The sequence below is a fragment of the Vicia villosa genome, linkage group LG3 (genome assembly GCF_029867415.1).
Source record: "Vicia villosa cultivar HV-30 ecotype Madison, WI linkage group LG3, Vvil1.0, whole genome shotgun sequence".
Lineage (NCBI taxonomy): Eukaryota > Viridiplantae > Streptophyta > Magnoliopsida > Fabales > Fabaceae > Vicia > Vicia villosa.
Genome location: NC_081182.1, coordinates 42,341,368 through 42,359,889, shown reverse-complemented (window position 1 = coordinate 42,359,889; position 18,522 = coordinate 42,341,368). Strand labels below are relative to the sequence as shown.

Genomic DNA, 18,522 nt, shown 5'->3' with positions numbered 1-18,522 from the left:
AACCAACCAAAACCCCTTTTGAACTTTTGTTTAATTGAAATACTGATAAAATTCTGTATCGTCAAGCAGTCCTTGAGATTCGACATTCGGGGAATTTCCCCTTTATTACTACAAAGGCAAAATAGTACACTTGCTATTTTTCCTATCATTATAATAACTTACTCTTGAAGAAAATATAACCCTCCTCATATTCATATATATATATATATATGAATAGATATATATAAGCAACCCTAGGCACATATATATATATATATGTATATACATATATATATATATATATATATATATATATATATATATATGTAGATAGATATATATATATATATATATATATATATATATATATATATATATATGTATGTATATATATATATATATATATATATATATATATATATATATATATATATATATATATATATATATATATATATATATATATATACACATATATATATATACATACATATATATATATATATATATATATACACATATATATATATATATATATATACATATATATATATATATATATATATATACATATATATATATATATATACACATATATATATATATATATATACACATATATATATATATACACATACATATATATATATATATATACATATATATATATATATATATATATATATATATATATATATATATATATATATATATATATATATATATATATATATATATATATATATATATATACACACACATATATGTGTATATATATACATATATATATATATATATATATATATATATATATATATATATATATATATATATATATATATATATATATATACATACATATATATACATACATATATATACATATATATATATATATATACATATATATATATATATATATATATATATATATATATACATATATATATATATACATATATATATATATATACATATATATATATATATACATATATGTATATATATACATATACGTATATATATACATATACATATATATATACATATACATATATATATATATATATACATATATATATATATATATATATATATATATATATATATATATATATATATATATATATATATATATATATATATATACATATTACAATATAAGAAAGTTAAATGTTCTGGAAAAGACCGAACTGCCCCTTTGCTTTGTTAGTGAACCACGTGGATGCCTTAACCATTTTTCTTTTCTTTTGCTTCTACTTTATGTGCCTAGGGTTGCTTCTATTTTGAAAAACGTTCTCTCTCTTTCTCTACCTCTCTCTTCCTCTTCCTCTTTCTTTTGTCTCTCTTTCTCTGATATTGTTCTTCTGATGATTTATGTGCAGATGAACATGATGTTGATGACGATGATGAACACGTTTGCTAATGATATCATGATGTTGATTTTGAACCGTTGATTGTTGTTGCTAAGGGTTACGGTCGAGAAATTGGTGATGATGTTAGTGACGCTCAAAGTCACAGCAAATCGGTGAGATCTTTCTTTGTTTATCGTGTTTTAAGTTCTCTAATCTCTCTTCTTCTCTCAATATTTTCTGAAGGGTTTGTGTAAAAAATGAGGAAGATGATGATAAAATAGGGTTTCATGAATGTTTGTGTTGTATCCCATTTACTGAATATGAACTGAGTTCTTTTTCTTTCTTCTCATTGTTTTTGGAAAATTTATATACATGAGGATGATGATGATGGAATTTTAGGGTTTTGGTTATGTATTCTGCTGCAGTGAAAAAATGTGAATCAGATTCTCTTTACTGTGAACCAAAGTTTATTTGTGATTTGTAGTAAAGATTAGGCCCATGATTTGAATCATTCCCCTTAAAAATTCTGATTCCTTTACATAAACCCTAATGATGAATTGTGAATCTTCTATTGTTGTTGTTTGGAACTTAATTGGATTTCATGTTTGTGTTTTTTTTTTTTGCAGAGTGACTGTGGATAATTCTTCAAGTAGAACAACCACTTTGATAAAGCTTTGAAATTTAAACGTTATAAGGTCTTAATCTTTCGTTAATTTCTGAAGGGTCAATTTGGTTTACCGATTAATAAGTTTCACACTGTTCAATATTTTTTCTATGTAATACTATGGGGTGTTTGTATGATTTGTTCAGGAATACGAAGCTGTAAAAAATACGAAACAAATTGTTTCGGTAGCTTCTGTTAGCTTTTTGAAGGTCTTCACTTCATTTGAAACATAAAGAGATGTGTTGCATTGCAGGTTATAAATAATTTTTTGAAGGTTTACTTTTCATCTTATGTTGGTTGTGAATTATACTAATGTAATCAATGTCGAATTCCGTCTTCGACAATTAACTCAATGCCACCCTTTAAGGTAGCAGCACCTTCATTAGGGCTTCAAGCCCACTTCCTATGAAATCAGGTAAGTGTTTCATTCATTTTTACAATGCTGCAAAATTGAATATCAAGGTTTATGGTGTTTAATTATTTTTGACATTATGAATTATTTTTAAACAGATTTTAGATTTTTCAATCAACTTAAGATTGGTGAAAGAAAAGATTAAGATAGTACTACTGTGAGAGAACTCAGCGGAGAGTGGCCTGGAAGTGCATATGATATGTTGTCCAAAATCTGCAACCACTTTTGTGGTGAATTGTGTGAAATGTCTTTCCGATGCTGGTAACTTCATAAACGTTTACAAATTTTATCATATATACCTTATAGGCTTTGATACAATTGAATATTAAAAGCTTACAAGTTGATACACATGTTTTGGAAACTTATGCTGACATTTTGTCGATTTTTCCTACTCTTCACTTTCATGTTTTCCCTACTGGATTTTGAATTTTGCTACTAATTATTTTTAATTTAAGTTACTCCTTTTGCTGGCTGTATAATTTATTAATATACGCATTAAGGTGAGTCAAAAATGTATTGTCATGGCAACTAATGTACGCATGACCCGTGAACTAAGTTAGCCTGAGCTGCTTTGTATATTGTCATGGTTTTTTCAACTGTTTGAGTCATGATGTGTCTATTTGTTAACATTGCTTTGTGAACATTCATTGAATTGCCTTGCATTTGGAGCTGAATATTTGGATTTGTTCCATCGTGTGTTTTTTAAGCTTTTAACCACATTACATGACTTTTCCAACTTGACACACTTACCCTGCATAATCTTTGAATTTCATTGATGTGTATTGAAACTTGGTGATTACATGAACAACATGTCTGACCAACACTTTTCTTTGCACCTTGATATTTTGGTTTCAATCTTAGCCCATAGTGTAGACTCATGAAGTTACTTGGATAAGTTTGATATTGGTGCTTGGCTTATTTTTTTAGGAGAGTTTTGTACGCATGATGATGAGGTATTGATCTGGTTGCAATTTGCATTTGTCCTATATAGGTTGGAGATGGTTGTATGCTGATGTGGGACTTGATCTTGCTTTTGGCATATGAAAATGACATGTATGAAAATGACTTGATCTTGTTTTGATCTAATTTTTTTCTTTTTTAGTTCAGGAGATTTAGAGGTAACTATGTACAAATGTGGAAAGTCCATTAAGGAGAGATAGAGGTAGCTATGCAGGTATGTCAAGTAGTGCAATTTTGTTTTGAGCTGCGATACTTTTTTATCGACGAAGATGATCAATCGATGTTTTTTTCAGTACTTTATATCATATTTCAATACTTTATATCGTCTAAGAAGCATCAAGATATCAAATACGGTGGCGTTTTCAACGTCTCCGGAGAATTAGCATCACAACCCATCAAACTAAGAGACGCATCTCTCATGCAGGCAACCGAGAATCAAACCTTAGGACAAACCCAGAAAGGAAATTCCGCCTCTGTCATGCAATCAACAGCCGCAGTAAACACAGCTGTCGATCTTCTCAACTACGGCGACATCTCAGACATTTCCAGAAACCAAGGTGTGAGCATCTCCGAAACTGAAGTTCGTGGAAACCGTGTGATCACTGAGTCGGTTGGGTCACAAGTTGTATGACAGTTTGTTGAACCTGATGTGCCAATGAACGGTCTTGGTTTCTTGGATTGTGACTATATTCCTACTGGTACATCATGTACTTGAATTGTGGTTTAATCAATTATTTGTTACTAAAAAAAGGCATTACCTGCCTATTCTAGGATTCATATAATTATGATTGTTGGATTTATGATTTTAGATAAAATGAAGTGATAAATAATAACTTCTAATATTATTGATAATAATAACTTGATAAGTTGATACTGACTTGATGTAAAATACTAAACATTAATCCCTATTTGTAGAGGTACAAGGCTTATCCTAAATAGATAGAGATAAATCATGACAATAACTATAAAATTTGAAAATTAATCTTAGAAGATACTCTAACATTAAGAACTGACCATGGAAGATATACCAACATGTTCTAAAATATTATTATGAGATGTTATCTCATATAAATTACTAACAATAATCATGCAAATAAAAAGCTATATAGTTTCATTTAGGTTAGGGGAGCAAGCCATTCCATTCTCTTCCGGCGATCAATTTATTCCAACTGAAAAATAAAATGGCACTAATCACAAAGGCATTGAGAATGAGATATGGAAAAGCATGAGATCTAGATCAATCAATTGTTGCTTTACTTGCATGATTTACAGGACCAAATTTCTCATTGAAAAAGCACATTCACAATAAAAATGATCTTGACTGTGTTAGATAAAGTTTAAGACATCTAACTTAGACTCTCATTTCATCAAATCCACTTTAAAATACAAATTCAACAATATCTCTTACATTTTAATGAAAACAAATACATAAAGAATAAACTTGACATTTACTAAACTTATAAGTTTTTACAGCCGAACAAATCCAATAAGCTAATTGATTTTAGGGTTAAATATGTTTTTAATTCCTATAAAATTATTAAAAACTACTTTTAGTCCCTATAAAAAAAAGTCGATTTTTGGTTCTTATAAAATTACTTTTGCACTCACTTTTAGTCCCTCTACAGGAACTAAAAGTGAGTACAAAAGTAATTTTATAGGGACGAAAACTCGACTTTTTTTATAGAGACTAAAAACCAAAATTGAGATATTTATAGGAACCAAAAATTTATTTAACCGTTAATTTTACAAAACAATAGTAAATGGCACATATAAGATCACTTCGAGTTTACTTAAGTATGTTTTTAAAAATATATGGAAAACTATTTTGCTAAAACAATTTGATGAATAGTTGAATTATATATTATTGATGTAAAGTTTGGTAAAACAATTTTATGAAAAGTTATAATATATATTTATATATTAAGAAAATATTGAAACCAATTTATTATTTCTTTTAAGAATAATAAATTATTTTTGGGTGGCAATTTTCCTTTTTTTATTTTATTTTATTTTTTTAAAATTATTTTATTACGTTGAAAAGAAAAGTGTGCGTAACACACCAATACTCGTGTGAACGCGCGTGTAATACACAAACACCCGTGCACCCACACGGGTAACACACCAGTACTGTGTGAATGCATAGGTAACACCAATATCGAGTGAACGCACGGGTAACACATCAGTACCATGTGAATGCACGAGTAATATTTTTTCTAAGGTATATATATATATATATATATATATATATATATATATATATATATATATATATATATATATATATATATATATATATATATATATATATATATATATATATATATATATAATATAAAAAATTAAAATATATATTATTGATATAAAACTATTTAGATAATACAATTATGTTTATTTTTACATACTTTTTTTTAAAATTAATTATTTATTTTGGTTTAATAATTTTGTTTTTTATTATCAAAAGCGTGTATACCATACCAGTACTCTGCACGGGTAAATGTCAGTACTTTGTGAACGCACGGGTAACCAGTTTTGAGAAATACATTTTATTTTTATCTACTTTTCACAATTATTTATTTTCTAAATTGGTGTTTAAACTTTTTTATTAACAAAACATTGATTTAATTAACTTATAAATTTATCTTTGACTACTTATTTATTTTTTCTTTTTAATAATTTAACTGTTTTCCATTTTATTTGAATTTCAAAATCAAACTGGTGATAATTCCACGGTCTATACCAGTACATGTTCGAACACACGGGTAACACATCAATACCGTAGTAATCAGGTTAAATTTCATGTGAACGCACGGGTACCAGACATTAGTCTTTTATCAATATCTTTTATTTTTCTCAATTCAAATGCGCAAAAACGACGGGTACCCGTGCGAACGCACGGGTACCAGACATTTTTCTAAACATTCAATTATTATTATTTTCACTGATACCGAACATTTTTCTATACATTCAATTGTTATTTTTTCACGAGTACCAGATATTTTTCTAAACATTCAATTATTATTTTTTCACGGGTATCGAAATTTTTTCTATAAATTCAATTATTATTTCTTTCACAGGTACCCGACATTTTTCTATACATTCAATTATTATTTTTTCACGGGTACCAGATATTTTTCTATACATTCAATTCTTATTTTTCACGGGTACCAGACTTTTTTTTATTAAAAAATATACATCTGAAACAAATGCGCGTCCCGTATCAGAACCCGTGCGAACGCACGGGTTTATTACTAGTATGTATATATATATACATATATGTATATATATATATATATATATATATATATATATATATATATATATATATATATATATATATATATATATATATACATATATATATATATATACATATATATATATATATACATATATATATATATATATACACATATATGTATATACACATATATGTATATACACATATATATATATATACACATATATATATATATACACATATATATATATATATATATATATATATATATATATATATATATATATATATATATATATATATATATATATATATATATAAATTTTTTTTTACAAATGTGACATTTGGTTCTATTTCATAAAATGTGTAATTTAGGTTTTGTTTTAAAAAAACACATATTAAAATAATATGTAAAATCAAAATAAAATTATAATTCTAAAAATCATAGGATTTTCTCTCGGTTGAAACCTCAACTGAGATAAAAATCCTTCCCCTAAACAAAATATTCAACTATCATCACGGTTATGAAAAGAAACTGAGAGTAAAAGTGAATTTTTTCCCCTCAGTTAACATATACAGCTAAAGAGAAAATTAGTGCACTTTTAATTTTTCACCTCAACCAATGGCCCGAGGATAAATGTAGCGCACTGTCCATTATACTCTACATTATCTCCTCTACCTGACCGAAGTAAAAACTCTATTTCAATTCAAGTGAGATAAAAGTCCATTTCGATAGTAATAATTCCCTTAAAAGAAAAATGATTTTTTTATAGACCAAAGCATTAGAACAAGAACTAGTAATTTCTTTGATAGTCATGGGTGAAAAAACATCTTCCAAATATATGATACTAAAAACACTCAAATATAGTGCTAAGTAACACCACCCCAACTTTCGATGGATAAAGTTTATCAAAAGGACACTTCAAATATGATACTAATTAATCACACCAAATTTCAATGGATAATATTTATCGAATAGACAACTTTATAAGAGCAGCACAAAATAAAGGTTCAAAATACGTCAAGTTTTTGTGTGTTTTTTATATATAATGTTAACATTTTTTATATAATGTTAAAATGTATCTAATGTGTGTAATATGAAACTTCTAACTTCCTTTCAACTCACATTATCATTCTCAATCTCAAATACAACTTAAAAAAACCGTTAGATTTAAGATAACAACTTCGTTAGTCTCTCCAAACCTAACAATCCTACCATTACAACATCAATTTCATTTCTAATGGAGCCCTTGCCCTTGCCTTAGAGGCTGATTGATAGACAACAGACGTATCACTGAAGTGTCAAATTAATATCAATAATACAAGAGACAATGTTGACATGTGAATTAGGCCAAACATGTTGGTTGTAGAGTCTTGAAGACAACATAACATTTAGTTATGGGACTTATATGAACATGCCTTAAGACAATCGCACTCATAAAAAGCATTAATCGTTAATAAAAAGTAACTCATGACATGAATACTATGTCAACATTTAAGTGCATCATTGGAATAGTGAAAAAGACGGTATAAATTACATTTCTTCTTTCATATGAATCAGATACATTAATTATTGAATGAATCTAAAAAATTGTATCAGAGGAAATACTATTTATATTTTTAAGGTTGAAAATGTAGAGATTGACAAGGTGAGGTAAATTAGGAGTGATGGCAGGGTAAAAAGGTTATAGACCTGACATATGGCCCCACACCTATGTTGCAGTTCTTGAAGGTATTGCCTTGTCTGCATATTCAGCAACATATCCAATGGCCCAACTCAAAAATTTGATACATATTTTCTCAAGTGTTGCCAATACATCAACATGAATCATGGATATGTCATTATCTTGTGACCACAAGGTAAGTTACATTTTCAACAGGTTTTACTTCTTGAATCTAACAAGAAAATTCAATGAACTTTAAGAGGAAAAAAAGTACACAATAACTTTAACAGGTTTTACTTAAGCGTCAGATAACACTTCTACCACTCATTAATTCCTCGAGTTGATCAAAGTGCAGAGTATTTACAAATACTATCATTTATCTCGATCTAGCTCGACCTAACCGTCGAATCGAATAGAAAAATTAAAATGACTCAAATATATTATAGGTTGACATAACCACATGAAATCATATGGAAATGTCATAGTCTTTTGGTTACTTTTTCACAAAAAATATAGATATGTCAATTGATTTCAAACCAGACAAAAATGATGTTTACCCTCTTATAGACCATTAGGGCCATGTACAATTTACCACCATGGTTTATTAATTAATGTGCATACACCCAATAGGCCAATAATACAAAACAGTTACCAATAGATGCTTCTATAATGTGTCTATATATATATGACCTAAATTAGCATATGCATAAGGTATATTCAGAAGAAAAAAAGAGAGAAAAAATCATTGAGTTCAACAAACCTAAATATTGTTTTAAGATGACTGCTACACAAAACAAACACATTCTTGTTATTTTTTTCCTCCTTTGCTTCTTCTCTATCCATATCCAAGTTAGAGGTACTTTTTGCTTCAAATATATTATAACATTGGATTTAGAATATTTCCATTTATTTTCAGCTTAATAATTTTTCTGATATTATTTATTTGGTTATGCAGCAAGAGTATTAATGAAAGAAATTATAAGCAACAAAAGTAGTGAGGATGCAAATAAATCTGAACAACATAAGGAAGTGCATGCTGAGTTTTTTAAGCTAAAAGAAGAAGAAGGTAACGTTGATTCTGAAGTTTTTGCCATGGATTATACTCCAGCATCAAGGAAACCACCGATTCATAATTAAATTATAGTTTTCAATTTTTGGGAAAATTGTAGTAATATTCAATAATACATTGTAGGCTATTCTATAGCTATGTTTTTTTTATGTAAAGATTTTTTTGATACAAAAGTAGTGAAGAATTATGATTTACATCAATGACATTATTTTATATTTTTAAGAATAGGAGGGACTTTGAAATCTGTAGGAAATACAGCACAAACAATCGACCTCGGTAATATTCATAAAAAAATTAAAATAATTTTAATAGGAAAAAAAACAAAAATGTTAAAAAAGGGTAATAATAGAACAAAAAACTAAAACCTACTTAAAAATTAAAAACTAAGAAAAACTACTTTTTTTTTAATAAAGCAAAAATTAAGAAAAACTTAAAGTAATGCAACAAACTAAAACCTTATCATAATTTCAATTTTAAGTGCGTAAATCTTAATTTAAATATCAAAAGTCAATTTATTAAGTTGGACGTTAATACAATAATTCAAATGTTGACTTTGTGATTGTGGATTATTAGTAGTGGTTATGACCATTTCATCTACAAATTTAAAAATAATTTTAAATCTAAAATAATTTAGAGTATTTGAATATGTTGGAATACTTAGAATGATGATAATTTGGAGGAGGAGTTGGAATGATTTATTGACATTAAATGAGTAATAAATGAATACAAGTAAGAACTAATATGGAGATGAATTTGAAAAGATTCATTTTAGTCCCACATTGGAGGGAACACAAATATTAGTAGTGTATATATATTCCAACTTGAACAATTGTTGTTGGGCCCAAGGGCACCTACAAAATTTTGTAAAGGAGTGAGGACACATCAAGACACAAACGTGTGTGTGTCGTTATCCGTCTGGCCGGCTCGGCTTATCCTGGGTTTTTAAGAACTACTTTGTATAAATTTAACAGTAGTGCAAAATGTCTTTATCCTGGGTTTTTAAGAACTACTTTGTATAAATTTAACAGTAGTGCAAAATGTCTTAAAGAAAGTGTATCGATCCGCAATTTCACCGATAATTTCCTCCGAAACATTATTATTTTCTAAAATCGAAAAACAACAGAATCACATTTCAAACGATTATTAATGGAATTATTCTTTTGATTCTTGTTTAAACAGGTCTGACTTCGTATTTTTTTATAAGAACAATTTTAAAATTTCTTTGATGGAGTTGACTATGTGCGGTATGTGTTTTGTTAAAGTGATAATAATATTAGTTTTATCATAGTATAACTTTAGTTAGATAGTTACAAAGCTGTAACTTCTTTAACAATATCTGAGTTTAGTTATATTACACTCTAGTTTCCCCAACACTCTAGTTTAAACAGGTCTGACTTCGTATTTTTTTATGAGAACAATTTTAAAATTTCTTTGATGGAGTTGACTATGTGTGGTATGTGTTTTGTTAAAGTAATAATAATATTAGTTTTATCATAGTATAACTTTAGTTTTTTTTTTAATGAAACCTTGTATATTAAAAAGGAAAGATTACAAAAAGGATGGGATTGACAAAAAACCCATCAAGAGGCGAACCTATAGTTAGGCATTCCTAGCCTATTATGAACAAATTCCTTCCTCATGCCCAAAGGAATGGAATCAAAAAAATTGAGGGAACTAACATTGAGACCTAAGTTTGCTAAATAATCAGCACAAGAGTTGCCCTCCCTATAAATATGAGAGATATAAATCTGCCTAGAAACAAAAAAATTTATACAAGAGAACCAAGCAACTTTCACTTGCCAAGGGACCAAAGCCGGATTGGTGAATGCCTGAACAACAAGAGCTGAATCTGTTTCAATCCACAGACTATGCCAGCCTCTCTCCATCGCAATTTCCATAGCTCGAACAACAGCAACAAACTCGGCTAGAAAGGAGGACCTCCAAGGAACCGTGTCAGCAAAAGCCAAAAGAAAATTACCTCTACGATCTCTAAAAAGACCCCCACACGCTGCAGGAAGTCCATTGTGATTGTATGCACCGTCATAGTTACATTTAATCCAGCCAAGAGACGGCGGATGCCAAACGACTTCAACTATGTTGGGAGCTCTATGCGGTCTAATTTTGATGTTGAAAGCCTTCAAGAGATTAAAATCAGAAATTGAAATATACGACGTTGCCTTCGATATATGAGCGGAAGAGAGCAGCTGAACACAAACTCTTCTAATGACAAGATTGACGTTCGGTTTAGTGTTGTTGAACCTCTCATTGTTTCTAGCTTCCCATAAACTATACAAGATAAAGGTTGAGGCTGCAATAAGGAGCATAGAACATTGTTTGGATCTCACTTTTGAACAAAAATCCCACCAATCTTCCAAATTGTCTGAAGTGAACCGCATCCGAGCTGTACTGGAAAACCATAGCCAAATTTTCTTGGAGAAAGTACAATCAAAAAGAATATGCTGGGCAGTTTCAATCGAGTTTCTGCAAAAACTGCACATGGACACAACATGGCAGCCCCTAAATCTCAAGTTGTCATCAGTAGCCAATTTGTTTTGCATGAGCTTCCAAATAAAAAGAGATTTAGAAGGAGGTAAGTCATGTCTCCAAATAGTTTCGGCCCAACTCAGAGGAGTAGAAGGATTCTTGGATTTATATGCTTCTTGAAAAGAAAGAGAGCCAGAAGAACATTGAGGCCAAATTAATTCGTCTTCACTGTCCATATTTTTCAGCAAATATGGAGAAAGTTTATTCTCCAAAAAAGGAAAAAGGTCTAACCAAATTATGGGAATCTGCCAGGAACCATTGCAGATGAAATATGAAACCACTGAGTTAGTAGAGACACCCTGCTGCTGCAGAAACTCGATGGAAGTGTGATCGACGAGAGGAGAACCACACCAGCTGTCTAGCCAAAAATTGATGCTAGTCCCCTTGCCAAAAATCCAAGTTGAGTGATGATTAATGTTGGGCCATTCAGATTTAACAGAAGACCAAATCGAAGAAAAAATGTGATATTTGATCGTGGACCGGTTCTTCAAAATTCTGCCTCTGAGAAGAATTGCCCAATGCTCAGAACTAGTCCTAAGATCCCAAGCCAGCTTTAAATTAGCAGCATCATTCAACTTTATAAGAGACCTAAGCCCTAAACCTCCATGAGACTTTGGCTTGCACATTTTATTCCAGGCTGCAACACAAAGCTTCTTCTTTACTATAGAACCTGTCCATATAAAATTCCTAGCGGCTTTCTCTATTTCCTTGATAAGAGCAGTAGGCCAAGAGTAGACAGAGATCGTATGCGTTAGCATTCCTTCAATAACAGATTTGACTAGACAGATTCTCCCAGCCATAGAGAGATTGGAACCCTTCCAACCTGACAGTTTCGCAAGAATCCTATCAGCAATAGGACGGAAATAAGAAGCTTTAGGCTTTCCTTTAAACAAAGGCGCTCCAAGATAATTGAAAGGCAGGGATCCCTTAGAGAAGCCAGTTCTGTTGAGAATGGTTTGCACCTTGGAATTGCAAATGGAACCAAAGAAAACTGAATATTTAGCGTTGTTCACAAGCTGACCAGAAGCATTGTAGTATTTAGTGAATAGAGAAATTAACAGATCTATGTTTGAGAGCTTAGCTTTGCAAAAGATGAGGATGTCATCAGCATAAAGGACATGTGATGGAATGTAGTTTTTATTGTTAGACTTAATAAGCTTCAGATCACCAGCAAGGACCAGATTAGAAATGCTTCTACTGAGGACTTCTTCAGCCAAACAAAAAAGAAGAGGGGAGAGAGGGTCACCCTGCCTAACCCATCTCTTGCAATTGAAATAACCTTTAAGAGCTCCATTTAAAGAGATAGATAGAAAGGCAGAAGATAGGATAGAATTAATCCAGCTACAGAAGGCATCATTAAAACCAAACTTCTTTAGAACATACAAAAGAAAATTCCAATTTACCGTGTCGAAAGCTTTGGTGATGTCCACCTTGAGGGCAATGTTTCCTCCAAAAGATTTATTATGCAGATGATTAATGGCTTCAGAGACTGTGCAAATACAGTCCTTAATACGCCTCCCTTTAATAAATCTTCTTTGTTCTGTAGAAATGAGAGAAGACATGAAGCAGCTAAGACGATCAGCCAAGATTTTGGTAATGATTTTAAATTTAAAATTGGCCAGAGCAATAGGCCTAAAAGACTCCATGGTGTCAGCATCCTTGAATTTGGGAAGAAGAATAATGTTGTTTGAATTGTATTTGGGAAGGATCCACCCAGTTGTGAAGAACTGAGTAACAGCAGCAATGACCTCATGCTTGATTATGGACCATTATGTATGATAAAAACCCCTCCAAAGCCATCAGGACCTGGTGCACTATCCTTGCTTAGGTTGAAAACAGCCTTCTTAACTTCATCAGCAGAAGGAATGCTAATCAAAAAGTTATTCATGTTACTATCCACCAAGTTTGGAATACACTCATCCACCATAGAGAGATCCTGAGTAGAGGTGCCTCCAAAACAGAAAAGGTTAGAAAAATAATCTACAGCATGAGCTGCCATAGCATCAGGATCATGAATCATCCCCTCAGAGGTTTTAAGGTGAGTTATGGTATTCTTAGCTAATTTGATCTTAGCACTTTTATGGAAAAAGGAAGTGTTCCTATCACCCTCCAAATGCCATTTAATCCTAGCTTTATCTTTCCAAAACTCCTCCTCCATGGTGAGGAATTTCTCTAGATCTTGCTGAGCTTCCACTTCCTTGGCCTTTAGGTCCCTATTTCCTTGATTACCTATTAGCTCACTCTGAATGCAAGCTAACCTATCAGTAGCATTTTTTACAAGAATATTTATATTACCAAAAACTTCCTTGTTCCAAGTCTTAAGCTCTAGTTTGAGAAGCTGCAGCTTTTTAGAAAGAACATACATTGGACATCCAACAATTTTCACAGACCAGCATTTGGCAATGAATTCCTCACAGTTATCATGCTTAGTCCACATCCCTAAAAACCTGAAGCTAGAGAAGTGTTGGCTCTTGAAGAAGCAAAAATTAAGTAAGATAGGAAAATGGTCAGATCTAAGTCTATTGAGAGTAGAAACCTGAAGGTTAGTGGTATTAGAAAGCCAAATGGGATTACAAAGGGCTCTGTCAAGTCTTCTTTCAATAAGCTCACTACCAGCTCTACTATTGGTCCAAGAGAAGAAGTTTCCTTTGGTGGGGATATCAACCAGATTGTTGTTATCAATGAAATTGGAAAATTCCAACATATGCAACTTGTTAGGATTATACCTACCAGCATGCTCATGCGCCCCTTGAATTGCATTAAAATCTCCAACTATGCACCAAGGCAAGACAGAGCCAGAGAGATTATTAGAAATTTTGTGCCAGAGGGTTCTTCTAGATATGTGACAATTAGAGGCATAGACTACAGACATGGCAAAAGTTGTAGAGTTCAATGTAACAGAAAAAAGCAACATGTTGATCAGATATCTCTAAAATTTGAGGTGAAAGGTTATCACTACAAAGGCACCAAAGGTTGGGGAGAAAGGTTGACTCTTTGGTTACAAGCAAAAAGCTTAAGGTTGATTGAATCAAAAAACTTAAAAGGCAATTTATCAACAGACATCCAGGGCTCTGCTATACAACAAAGATCAGGTTTATGAGCTTTTATAAGATTCTTGAAGACTAATCTTGTAGGGTGATTAGCCAAACCTCTTACATTCCAATAGATGCACTTCATTGGGAAAGGCCATTGGAAGCAGCCTTGAGGTAAGATTTCCTTTTCCTCTAGAGATTAACCTCAACTTCTTTTTTCTGGATTTTGAAATTGCTAGCTGGAAACCTTGCTGCTCAGCATTCATATCTCCCTCAGAATCAGATAAGTTTTCCTCCCTGTCTGCCATGTTGTCCCAGGCTTGTTGCAGAAAGTTTTCTGTGATATACTTGTTTGATAACTGCTCATTGTCCTCTTGAAACTTTTGTGAATCCTCCACAAATTCTGAGTCACTAGAGCTACTAACTTGTACCAAAGCCAATGTGTCCTCTTTCTCCCTCTCCTTAGCAAGGCTGCGGGAGGTTTTCTCCCCCCTCACCTATCACCATTGGTTGGGCAGATTTTGAGCTTTGTCACCTGATCTAAATGGTTGTTTACAGGATTATCATTTCCATTGCTTCCACTTTTTCCTTTGGCTTCCCTGTCCATGTTCCTAATATTAGTGTCTTGTTGTTGCTGTTTGTTTTGGTTTGATGTGGTTGCCACGTTTTTATGTTTTTCTCCTGTTGTATTGCTTTTAGTGTGATCTGGTTGTATGGTTCTTTTTCTACAGACTCCTAAAGAGTGTCCTATGATTCGACAATGCTGACAGAACTCTGGAAGTTTTTCATATTCCACTTCGACAAAGAAGGCAAAGCCAGTTCTCTCTACAAGCACCATGTAAGTAAGATCCTTGGATAGCTCTATATCCACAAGGACTCTAACAAAGTGACCAAAATGACGATCAAAAGTCGGGTTACTCGAAGATGAGTCAATACAAATCGGAGTTCCTATGGCACTAGCAATAGCAAATATAATGTTGGGTCTCCAGTATTCTTGTGGGAGCCTGTGTATCTTACCCCAGACTTGAGCGGATGTTTGGTTAACATTAGAAGGCACAAAATCCTTAGTCCAGGGAAAAAGTTTGAGAATACCTAGAGACAAATTCCATGAGCTTGTAGAACGCACTCTCTGAGCATCCTCCAAGTTAGAAAAGGAGAATTCATAAAAGCCTTTTCCAAGCGAGGTGATACCCCATTTTGCAAGTGAGGACCATTGAGAAGTCAATTTGCCTCTGATACTGGCAACCGTAGCCGGTGTGGAACCTTTGGGCCAAACAATTTTACCGTGAGGGGGAGGGGGGGGGGAAGGGGGGGGGGGGGGGAGGGGGGGAAGGGAGGGGGAGAGGGGGGGGGGGGGGAGGGGAAGAGAGGGGGAGGGGGGAGGAGGGGGGGAGGAGGGGGGGGAGGGAGAGGGAGGGAGGGAGGGGGGGGGGGCGGATGGGGGAAGGAGGGGGGGGGGGGGAAGGGGGGGGAGGTTGATTTTCATGTTGTTTTCCTTCTAAGGTTTTTTTTATTGAGTTCTTCTTGGTTAATAGGTTTAAGAGTGTTGATTTCTGGAAAGAGTAAAGATGAATCATCCATGGTTGATAAGATTTGGAAGAAACAGTGTCGGACTAGGTTGTGAACATCGGCGGCGGAAAAAAACGGTGGCGCGGTGAGATAATGCTTCTTCGACGATATTGTGGGGCAGGGATTGGTTACCTTTGTGGGCAAAAATACAAATCTCTAACTTTAGTTAGATAGTTACAAAGTTGTAGCTTCTTTAACAATCTCTGAGTTTAGTTATATTACACTCTAGTTTCCCCATCACTTTTTGATTCTCTTATGTTTTTCTTCCATATCACCTCGCGTTATTCTTATAGATCCAGTCTGGATCGATCCAATTTTTTTTTGTTCCATCCCATTGATGGTCCTTAATTTGTAAAAGTTATTTTGTTCTCATTAGTTCAAACCAGTGTTTTAAAAATGGAATCAGGCCAACCGGTCAAACTGAGAACCGGTCTGATTCAATAGCTGGATCGGAAATGTCTTTGAACCGTTGTGAACCGGTCAAAACCGATATAAACCGCTAAAACTGAAAAAACCGGCGGTTTTGATGAACCAACAGTTTAAAAGCATTTTTTATTCTTTTTTTTTTATTTTTTTTATTTTAAAAAATTAAAATAATGTCGTTTTGACTATTTTAATGAAAAATTAAAATAAAAAATAAAATAAAATAATAAAAAATAGTTGCAGATGCAGATAATTTTGTTACCGATAATTTTAATATCAAAGAAGGAGATCCCAACATTGAAACAATTTTTTTTTTTTGAAATAAAATTTACTAGACAATTGAATTATTTTGTTATAAATTATTCAACTAGATTATGTTGCAATTAAATTTTTATTTACAGTTATATTTTATAATTATGTACTATTTTACTGTGTGTGATACCTGTGTATGAACTTTAAATTTAAATTATGAACTTGTGAATTTATTTATAATATGATATTTTTAAAAAATTTAAATGCTAGTTATATTTTATAGAGACTGAATCATTCGGTTCGACAGATTTTATACCTATATAATTTTGTTATAACGACCGGTCTATTCAACCGAGTTATTCGATTTAACCCGGTTTAGTCATGCGGTTCGACCAGTGATTCAGTGGTTCGACCAATAAACCAGTGACCCAATACCCTCACCAATTTAATGTCCGATCCAACTTTTAAAACACTGGTTCAAACTATTACTATTGAGTTAGATCCATGCATGGTGTTCTTGGTTGGTGACAAAATGAAACTCGGATTCATCAGTTGAAACATTAGATTCATGTTTGTTGGATTTTGTGGTTGTTGAAAAGATGTTGATAAATATCGCACTTAAAAAAATTCAAAGCGTGTCAATTTACAATAACCTTTAAGTTAAATTCGGGCCACCGGTTATTATATATCGGATGCAATTAGAATTAAAGACAATTTTTTTAAAAGATATTTTGAATATTTTAATGTGAATTGCACAAACACGCTAAATTTACTAGAGAAAAATATTTCATACTTCACTCATGCATTAATAACATGAAGGGTTAAATATGTTTAAAGTTCCTCTAAAGTTAGGCATTTTATTTTTCGTCACTCTAAAATATTTTGTTAATGAATCGTCCATCTAAAGTTACGAATTTTAAACTTTTAATTCCTCTTGCTAAAACCGTCTTTAATTCAGTCACTAAGTAAAAACAGTTAGATAATTCAGACGCTAACGGTAAAAAACAGTCTCTAAGTTGCATGAGAGATCAAATGTTAAAATTTCTAAATTTAGAAAAATGATTCTTTAACGAAATTTTTTAGAGGGACGAAAAGTAAAAATGCCTAATTTTAGAGAAACTTTAAACATATTAACTCAAAATAAAATTTTGAAGGGACGATTTCTTGAAAAAAAATTTTGGAGGGACTAAAAACAAAATTTGAAATATTTAAAGGGACGAAAAAGTTCATTAACCCATATATATATATATATATATATATATTATATATATATATATATATATATATATATATATATATATATATATATATATATATATATATATATATTACTTTTTCAAATTTCTATATGAATTTTAACT

The 18,522-nt window shown here is 31.5% G+C and overlaps 1 long non-coding RNA gene across 1 annotated transcript; it reads left to right on the top strand.

The window, feature by feature from the left end:
• The first annotated feature begins 2,176 nt into the window (after positions 1 to 2,176).
• On the top strand, positions 2,177 to 4,168 carry LOC131655533 (uncharacterized). The gene is made up of 4 exons (XR_009299801.1): positions 2,177 to 2,413; positions 2,509 to 2,671; positions 3,513 to 3,584; positions 3,795 to 4,168. It is a non-coding gene; the product is annotated as an uncharacterized LOC131655533 (long non-coding RNA).
• Positions 4,169 to 18,522: the final 14,354 nt, after the last annotated feature.